Source organism: Medicago sativa, chromosome 7 (genome assembly GCF_051527215.1).
Source record: "Medicago sativa cultivar Bolivia chromosome 7, Bolivia_mono, whole genome shotgun sequence".
Lineage (NCBI taxonomy): Eukaryota > Viridiplantae > Streptophyta > Magnoliopsida > Fabales > Fabaceae > Medicago > Medicago sativa.
In genome coordinates this window covers 12,873,715-12,882,315 of record NC_140755.1, presented here as the reverse complement: position 1 = coordinate 12,882,315, position 8,601 = coordinate 12,873,715, and the positions used below count along the sequence as shown (strand labels likewise).

The 8,601-nt window shown below is 37.1% G+C and overlaps 1 non-coding gene across 1 annotated transcript; it reads right to left on the bottom strand.

Moving 5' to 3' along the window:
* Window positions 1-861: 861 nt before the first annotated feature.
* Window positions 862-968, bottom strand: LOC146904363 (small nucleolar RNA R71). Its single transcript, XR_015020815.1, has one exon. It is a non-coding gene; the product is annotated as a small nucleolar RNA R71 (small nucleolar RNA).
* Between the last annotated feature and the right edge of the window lie 7,633 nt (window positions 969-8,601).

Sequence of the window (8,601 nt, the reverse complement as noted above, 5' to 3'; positions counted from 1 at the left end):
GGTCTTTAGAAATTAGTGTGTAAACCATGAAATTAGATGTTTAGGTCTTGTCTAGTGAAGGATTCGTCATTATGATAAACCAATGATCCCGAGGCCCTTTATTATTATTGTTTTTACCTTCAGCAATAAAACTCCCTTTTTCTAACTTTCTCTTCTCTAATCATTCACTAAAAGTTGATTGAATTAAACAACTCCCTAGCGGAACGATAACTCTACTTACTACTATTACTTCGATAGGCCGTGCACTTGCGGTTTGGCTCTATCAAGTTTTTGGCGCCGTTGCCGGGGAGTTAACTAATTTAATTAGCTTTTTCTAGTTATTAGAATTCTCTCTTCTTTCTCTTTTCTTTTTATTTTTAACTTTTTTATTTTTCTGTTATCGTTAACTTCTTGGGTTCTCAACCTTTTATGCGAAGAACTAGAAATCGAGCGGTATTCATACCCGAGATCGAAAGGTTCTTACATAGAAGAAGGAGAGCGGCACAAAATAACACCGCCATGGCCAATCGCACTCTCAAAGAGTATGCAACACCGTCTACGGCTGAGCCACAAGCTGTTATTGTGTACCCAACGGTTGAGGATGACAATTTTGAAATTAAGCCTGCCCTACTTAACTTGGTGCAGCAAAACCAATTCTCGGGATCCCCCATTGAGGATCCCAATCTTCACATCTCTGTTTTCCTACGAATTAGTGGAACCATGAAGGAGAACCAAGAAGCCGTAAGACTTCATCTCTTTCCCTTTTCCTTAAGGGATAGAGCTAGCGCTTGGTTCCATTCCCTCGAAGTCGGTTCCATTACTTCATGGGATCAGATGAGGCAAGCATTCCTTGCCCGTTTCTTTCCACCATCTAAAACCGCTAAACTTAGAGACCATATCACGCGGTTCAACCAAAAAGATGGGGAATCTCTCTATGATGCGTGGGAGCGTTTCAAAGAAATGCTAAGACTTTGTCCCCACCATGGCCTAGAGAAGTGGCTTATAGTCCACACTTTTTATAATGGCTTGTCTTATACCACTAAGATGTCTGTTGATGCAGCTGCAGGTGGAGCACTTATGAATAAGAACTACACGGAGGCGTATGCCTTGATTGAAGACATGGCTCAAAATCATTACAAATGGACCGATGAAAGAGCCACCACTAGTTCTTCATCCTCCAAAAAGGAGGCAGGTATGTACGAAGTCTCTAACTATGACCACCTTGCTTCTAAAATTGATACACTAACCGAAAAACTTGAAAAACTCAATGTTAGTGCTATCAATTCTGCTTCTACTCCTTCTTGTGAAATATATGGTATAACTGGTCATGCTGGTGTTGATTGCCAACTAGGTAGTGCTATTAATGGTGTTGAGCAAATGAATTATGCTCAATACAACCAAGGGATGCGTCAAAATCAAAATTTTTATAAAAACCAAAATCCCTATGGACAAGTAGCACCACCCGGTTATGCAAACAACCAAAGATTCACTCAGAAATCCAATTTGGAAATTTTGTTGGAAAACTCTATTGCCAACCAAACCAAACAACTTCAAGAACTTAAAAACCAAACCGGATTTCTGAATGATTCTCTTTCCAAGCTCAATACCAAGGTTGATTCTATTGCTACTCACTCTAAAATGCTTGAAACTCAAATTGCTCAAATAACCCAACAAGTGGCTACCTCTTCCCAAACACCGGGAGTCTTTCCTGGTCAAACCGAAGCCAATCCCAAAGCCCAAGTTAATGTCATATCTTTTGGGGGTAGTAAGTTAAACGAAACTTTTGCTAAGGTTAAAAACATTGGGAAAGAAAGTGTCAAGCCTTTAAGTGATAAAATTGTGATAGAAGATGCAAAACCGCTTGAAGAAAACAAAACTTTATCCCCCTTAAATCTTGATAAGCTCAAACTAAAGGGTAAGTTTGAAAAATTTGTTAACATACTTAGGAAAATTTGCATTAAACTTCCCTTTGCTGAAGCTTTGTCTAGGATGCCTCTATATGCCAAGTTTTTAAAGGAAATTTTTTCAAAGAAAAGGGCTATAGAGCATAATGAGACAATAGCCTTGGCCAAGGAAACTAGTGCAATCATCCAAGAAGCACCCCCTAAGCTTAGAGATCCAGGTAGCTTTGCCATACCGTGTGAAATTGGGAATGAAACCATAAACAAAGCCTTATGTGACTTAGGAGCTAGTGTTAGTTTGCTGCCTTTGTCTCTTCTTAAAAGGATAGGGATAGGAGAATTGAAACCTACCGAAATAGAGTTGAAGCTAGGTGATCGTTCTACCATGAAACTTGTAGGATTTGTCGAGGACATACCCATTAAGATAGAAGGGATATATATCCCAACTGATTTTGTAGTCGTTGACATTGCGGAGGACGAAGACGTCCCCATAATCCTAGGTAGACCTTTCCTAGCCACTGCAGGAGCTCTCATAGATGTTAAGAACGGTAGGATAGTATTTCAAGTGAGTGATAAGACGGTAGGATTTGAGTTGGAAAACGTTATGAAAGGTCCCGCTCTTTACTCTTGTTGCATGCTTAACGATCATGTTGTGAAAGAACGTTTTATAGTGTCATCTACACAATATGATATCTTTGATCCATTCTAAGGACTCTTTCTAACCGTCAAGCTAATGACATTAAAAGAGCGCTTCGTGGGAGGCAACCCACACATTTAATCGCTTTTGTTTTGTTTTTCTTTGTTTTAAGTTGTTTTGTAGGTAATTGTCCAAGTGTGATTCGAAAAAAAAAATCGAGAAATTGAAAAATTCTGAAGCCCCCAGGACCAGAAAGGTGGCACGGCCTGTGCTAGGCTTGGCACGGCCATGCCAAGATTTTGAAGAAAAAATGAAGGTGGAAGTCAGGAAGATGGCACGGCCCGTGCCAATAGGTGGCACGGCCGTGCCCGACCTCTTGTGCCTATATACATAAATTTTTCTCTTCTTCTTCCTCATTCTCAAACCACAAACCTCTCTCTACTTTCAAACTTCTCTCTAAACCTCCATAACCTCCAAACCTTCAAACCCTCATATCTCCCTCAATTCTAAACCAAATCACTCAATTCTTTCACCAATCAACCACAAACTTCCTCCAAAACAAAAACCACCAATCAAAAACATCTTTCACCCATCCAAACCCATAATTCACCAAAACCCTAATCTTTCAAAACATAACCCAAACACCACAAAACCTTAACCAATCTTCACATCCAAACCAACAAACCTTCCTTAAAACATCAACCCCAACCCTAAACCAATCCTTTCCACCAAAAATCTTCCCAAACCCTAAAAACTTCAAAACAAATTGCAACAAGGGTCAACGGCTTCAAGAAGAAGTGGTAAGGAACCAGCAAGCTCTCAAGGAGGACCTCCCCTAAAGAAGCAAGCACAAGTGAAGAATCATGGAATCCAGTTCAAAAACAACAAGCAAAGGGACAGGTATAAAAATCTCATCTCTAAACACTTGCATCCTTCTCGTTATCCTGATCCCAATACTTTGGATGTGCTAGAACTTTTTGGTGATGTTTCTAGGCTGATAGGAAAGTTAGGTTGGACTGATTTGCCGAAACCTATGCGGGGTTATGAAAATTTCACTTATGAATTCTTGAGCTCAATAGATTTTACCAAAGATAAGTTGGATTATGATAACCCTAACCATAGAGTTGTTTTCCGGTTGATGAATATTTATTATGACATGTCACTTCAGCACTTTTGTGAGGCCTTAGGTTTTGCAAATGAAGGATATATTCATGATCATTGGGATCCTAGTCTAAAACCGGTTAACTATGACCCTGCTGCCTTTTGGAAACAAATCACCGGTCTTAACAAATACGTCCCTAGGGAGAACAAAGCTAGCAACATTCACAACCACGTACTTAGGTACCTTCAGAGGGTAATGGCTTGCACTATTTGGGGTAGAACCGAGCTAGGAAACACTAGAACCGATGAGTTGTTCATGTTATGGGCAATGCTCTACAACCACCCCCGTCAATACTTGTTTTTATTTGATTGATCACCTAGACTTTGTCGGTACTAGACCGGCCGGTAGAGGAGACATAGTGGTGGGTGGCATCATTACATATATAGCTAGGTGTTTTGGAGTGGGTGAAGATGAGGGGATCAAACCAATTGAGGGAAACAATAGGCTTAACATAGAAACCCTTATTGCTATGAATTTCATCAAACATCGTCCACCCCTTTGCTTCTTCTTCTTCTTCTTCTTCTTCTTCTTCTTCTTCTTCTTCTTCTTCTTCTTCTTCTTCTTCTTCTTCTTCTTCTTCTTCTTCTTCTTCTTCCTTCTTCTTCTTCTTCTTCTTCTTCTTCTTCTTCTTCTTCTTCTTCTTCTTCTTCTTCTTCTTCTTCTTCTTCTTCTTCTTCTTCTTCTTCTTCTTCTTCTTCTTCTTCTTCTTCTTCTTCTTCTTCTTCTTCTTCTTCTTCTTCTTCTTCTTCTTCTTCTTCTTCCTTCTTCTTCCTTCTTCTTCTTCTTCTTCTTCTTCTTCTTCTTCTTCTTCTTCTTCTTCTTCTTCTTCTTCTTCTTCTTCTTCTTCTTCTTCTTCTTCTTCTTCTTCTTCTTCTTCTTCTTCTTCTTCTTCTTCTTCTTCTTCTTCTTCTTCTTCTTCTTCTTCTTCTTCTTCTTCTTCTTCTTCTTCTTCTTCTTCTTCTTCTTCTTCTTCTTCTTCTTCTTCTTCTTCTTCTTCTTCTTCTTCTTCTTCTTCTTCTTCTTCTTCTTCTTCTTCTTCTTCTTCTTCTTCTTCTTCTTCTTCTTCTTCTTCTTCTTCCTTCTTCTTCTTCTTCTTCTTCTTCTTCTTCTTCATGCTTCTTCTTCTTCTTCTTCTTCTTCTTCTTCTTCTTCTTCTTCATTTCTTCTTCTTCTTCTTCTTCTTCTTCTTCTTCTTCTTCTTCTTCTTCTTCTTCTTCTTCTTCTTCTTCTTCTTCTTCTTTATTATTATTTCTTCTTCTTCCTTCTTCTTCTTCTTACTTCTTCTTCTTACTTCTTCTTCTTCTTCTTCTTCTTCTTCTTCTTCTTCTTCTTCTTCTTCTTCTTCTTCTTCTTCTTCTTCTTCTTCTTCTTCTTCTTCTTCTTCTTCTTCTTCTTCTTCTTCTTCTTCTTCTTCTTCTTCTTCTTCTTCTTCTTCTTCTTCCCCAGCTATTTATTCTTCTTCTTCTTCTTCTTCTTCTTCTTCTTATTTCTTCTTCTTCTTCTTCTTCTTCTTCTTCTTCTTCTTCTTCTTCTTCTTCTTCTTCTTATTTCTTCTTCTTCCTTCTTCTTCCTTCTTCTTCTTCTTCCCCCATTTATTTATTTCTTCTTCTTCTTCTTCTTCTTCTTCTTCTTCTTAGCCTTGTTTCTTATTTTATTATTTATTTCTTCTTCTTCTTCTTCTTCTTCTTCTTCTTCTTCTTCTTCTTCTTCCTTTTGAATCATTGAGGACAATGCTTCCCCTAAGTGTGGGGCTAATAGAAGTGTCTAAAGTCGTAGTGTCTGTTATACCCCTAATTTTGGACCTAAAAATACTATTGCACTCTTCTTTTCTTGCATTTCAAGACATTTGGTATCTCTGATCAATTACATGCTTTCTCTTGCATTTTATTTCAATATTACTTGCAAAATTCATATAGAAAGGTATTTTAGTCATTTCTTTTGTGTCAAGCTCATCTTAGTCCTTTAAAAATTGCTTGAGTCTTTCAATTGTTTGAATAGAAGTTTTATTTCAATTCCATGTCAAAAATCCATTTAAAAAAAATTGCATTTGAAGTCATTTTGGTCGGTATGGCCTAGGGGGCATTTTAGTCTTTTCACATGTCAGACTCTTTTATTTGATTCCTAAAAATTGTCTACGGTCTTTAATTTTGTTAATATGAGGCTCTTCTTTGTTCTGTTTAAAACCTTTAATTGCATGGGGTATTTGATAGTTTTAGTCCTAGGGCATTTTGGTCATTTCACACGAAATTTTATTGTGAGAGAGAGAGGTTACTTTAAAGTACCTCATTTAATTAGTTGGTTCGTTTTAGTCTAGTTTTTGTGTCTTTTGTGGTTTCACTTTACGTTGTTTTCCATTTACCAGAATTTTAATTCAATTTTATTTTTAACTTTTTCATTAGTCCTAAAATTCCTAATTGCATTTTGGTCCATTTTGTTTCCTTCCGGTCCTTTAAATCTTTTTCAATTTTACAATTAAGTCACTTTTAGTCGAAAAGTTTGCGAGTCCGGTCCATTTTTCGAATTGCTGATTGGTCCCAAGCTTCTCAAATTGCAAAAAGGTCCCTCAAGGCAATAGGTCAGATTCTAGGTCAAACGGAAGTCCAGGATACGTGGCTTCGGATTCTAAGTGGCTCGGAAGGCCACATGGCAGCTATGAGAGCATTATTCATCGTCTGACGAAAGGAAGTCAATCCCAATGGCCTTTGAAAAAACAAATAAATCACATTCTCTCTCCGATTAGTTACGATCAAAACATAGAGATTGAAGAACTTCATCGAAGTTCATCAAGAAATTTCCGAAATTCTCAATCCAGACCTAACAAACTCAATCCTCATCCAGAATTCATCATCAAACACACAAAAATCAAAAAGAAATTTTCGAAAACCAAAGATGTTACTGAAGTTCAATTAGAAAACTCTTATAAAGTTGGTTTAATTGCTGTTCTCGGTGATTCCTTACGGAAATCGTCATCATCAAACCACATCCACTTCATTTCTTGCAATTCAGTGGAAAGGATCTGAAAGCAAGTGTGAGAAGAAGAAGAATCAACATTTTGAGCCAGGTGAAGAAGGAGAAGAGAGTTCTAGATTTGACTGGGTTCAACGCTTACCGAAGGATCAAAAAGCTTTCTCAAGGATCTTTCGTTGAATCTCTCCAACTTAAGACCAAGTAAACACCGAACTTTTCTGCAGTTTTTGTTCAAATCGTCACTTCAGCTCGTAGTCGAAAATAAACGGTGAAGCAGAGTAGATCGACAAGTTTTACAACTTTGTTCTTTCGAAAAAGTCTGGAAAAGTTGAAAAAGTTCAAAGTCGAAACCCTAAAATGTAGATCTGGGATGATTCATAGTTTATTTTAAAGCAATCAAGTTCATCCTGGTAACCGGCACAAAAAATAGAACAAGTTAGGGTTTTGAATCTAAACGGATCGGAGGAGTTTGAGTGTCGCCGAATGCGGAATTCATGGCGGTGACAATGGGGTGGGATGAATCTTCATCGTCTCCGGCCGTTTCATTCCGAAACCGGCGGAGGAGGATGGATGAGGAAGAGAGAGGAGAGCCTCTCTCTCTAGTTTCAAGTTTAGAGAGAGAAACGAATGGGAGAAATGAACGAACCGGTCCCATTGCCATTATATAAACGTTGTTGGACCGTTTGGTTCGGTTAAACCACACCGGTTCGCCTGAACCATGCGTTTCCATCGTTAGATCTAGGGTTTCACCTTCTGGATCAATCTAACGGCCTGTATTGCTCCCTGTGACCCAGGATCCATGTGTGAGTGGGTTTGGGCTTTTGCTTGTACTGGATTTCGTTTTCTTTCAATTTTCTTGCTATCTTGACACTGTTTGTTGATGTTTACACCCCCTGCCTTGCCTAAAATTCTCATAAAAATTCCATAATTTTTTCCATATGTTCTTTGATATTTTCCTTAACCTTTTTGTGATACTTTTATGTGTTAAATCTTGATAAAAATATGTGTAGCATTTTTTAATTTGTTTACTATTTTTTTGTTCAAATTTGTGATTTTCTTGTACATTTTAAGTCCAAAAATTCTTTAAAAATTCTAAAAATTTTCATATACATTTCTTGATAATTTTGTAGTGTTTTTGTGATGATTGTTGCATATTAAAGTTGATAAGAAGATAATGTGATAATTTTCTTGTTATTTTGTGATATTTTGTATCAAATTTTTTGTGAAAATTGCTTGATTCTAGTTCCTTTTTTTTTATGAAAGTTTGTGACCTATACCATATGATTTTGTGAAGTTTTGGGCTACTGTTTGTTTGTGATTTTTGCTGCATGTGTGTGAATTGGGTTTAATTGCTTGGATTGCAAGTTATGTTTGTGAATAAATGATGCAAATATGCCTAGATGTATCATGGATCTTGACTTGAATGTGTTCTTATAATTTCATATCATTAATTGTGGTGAAACCTTTAGAAAATTGGCATGATATGAGGATTATAGGTCATATATTTGCCTTGATGTCATGGTAAATTTTAAGTGTATTTTGCCACTTTTAGGTTAAGAATTTCATTACTTTTTGTCAAGTTTTTTTATATTTCTTTAGCTTATAATTTTCATGCTATTACACCCTATACCACTAACCACTTTCATTTCATGTTTCATTCATTCATAAGCATTCCATACTTCATCTCCTCTTTCATCTTATTTCTTGCACTTTAAGTTTTACCAAAAATTAGAATGTAAAACTTAGGAATGTTGTAATATCTTTCCTATGCTTTTAAATTCTTGCAAGACCATAGCATGTATCTAGGGTATGATGTAAAGGACAATGGACTCTAATGATGTACACCGACACAAGCACCGACACATGCACACACCTCACTTTAGATGTATGGCTAGGATATGCATGTTTAGATGTATGTTTAGGATTGAATGTTTAGATGAATGCCTAGGGTTTAT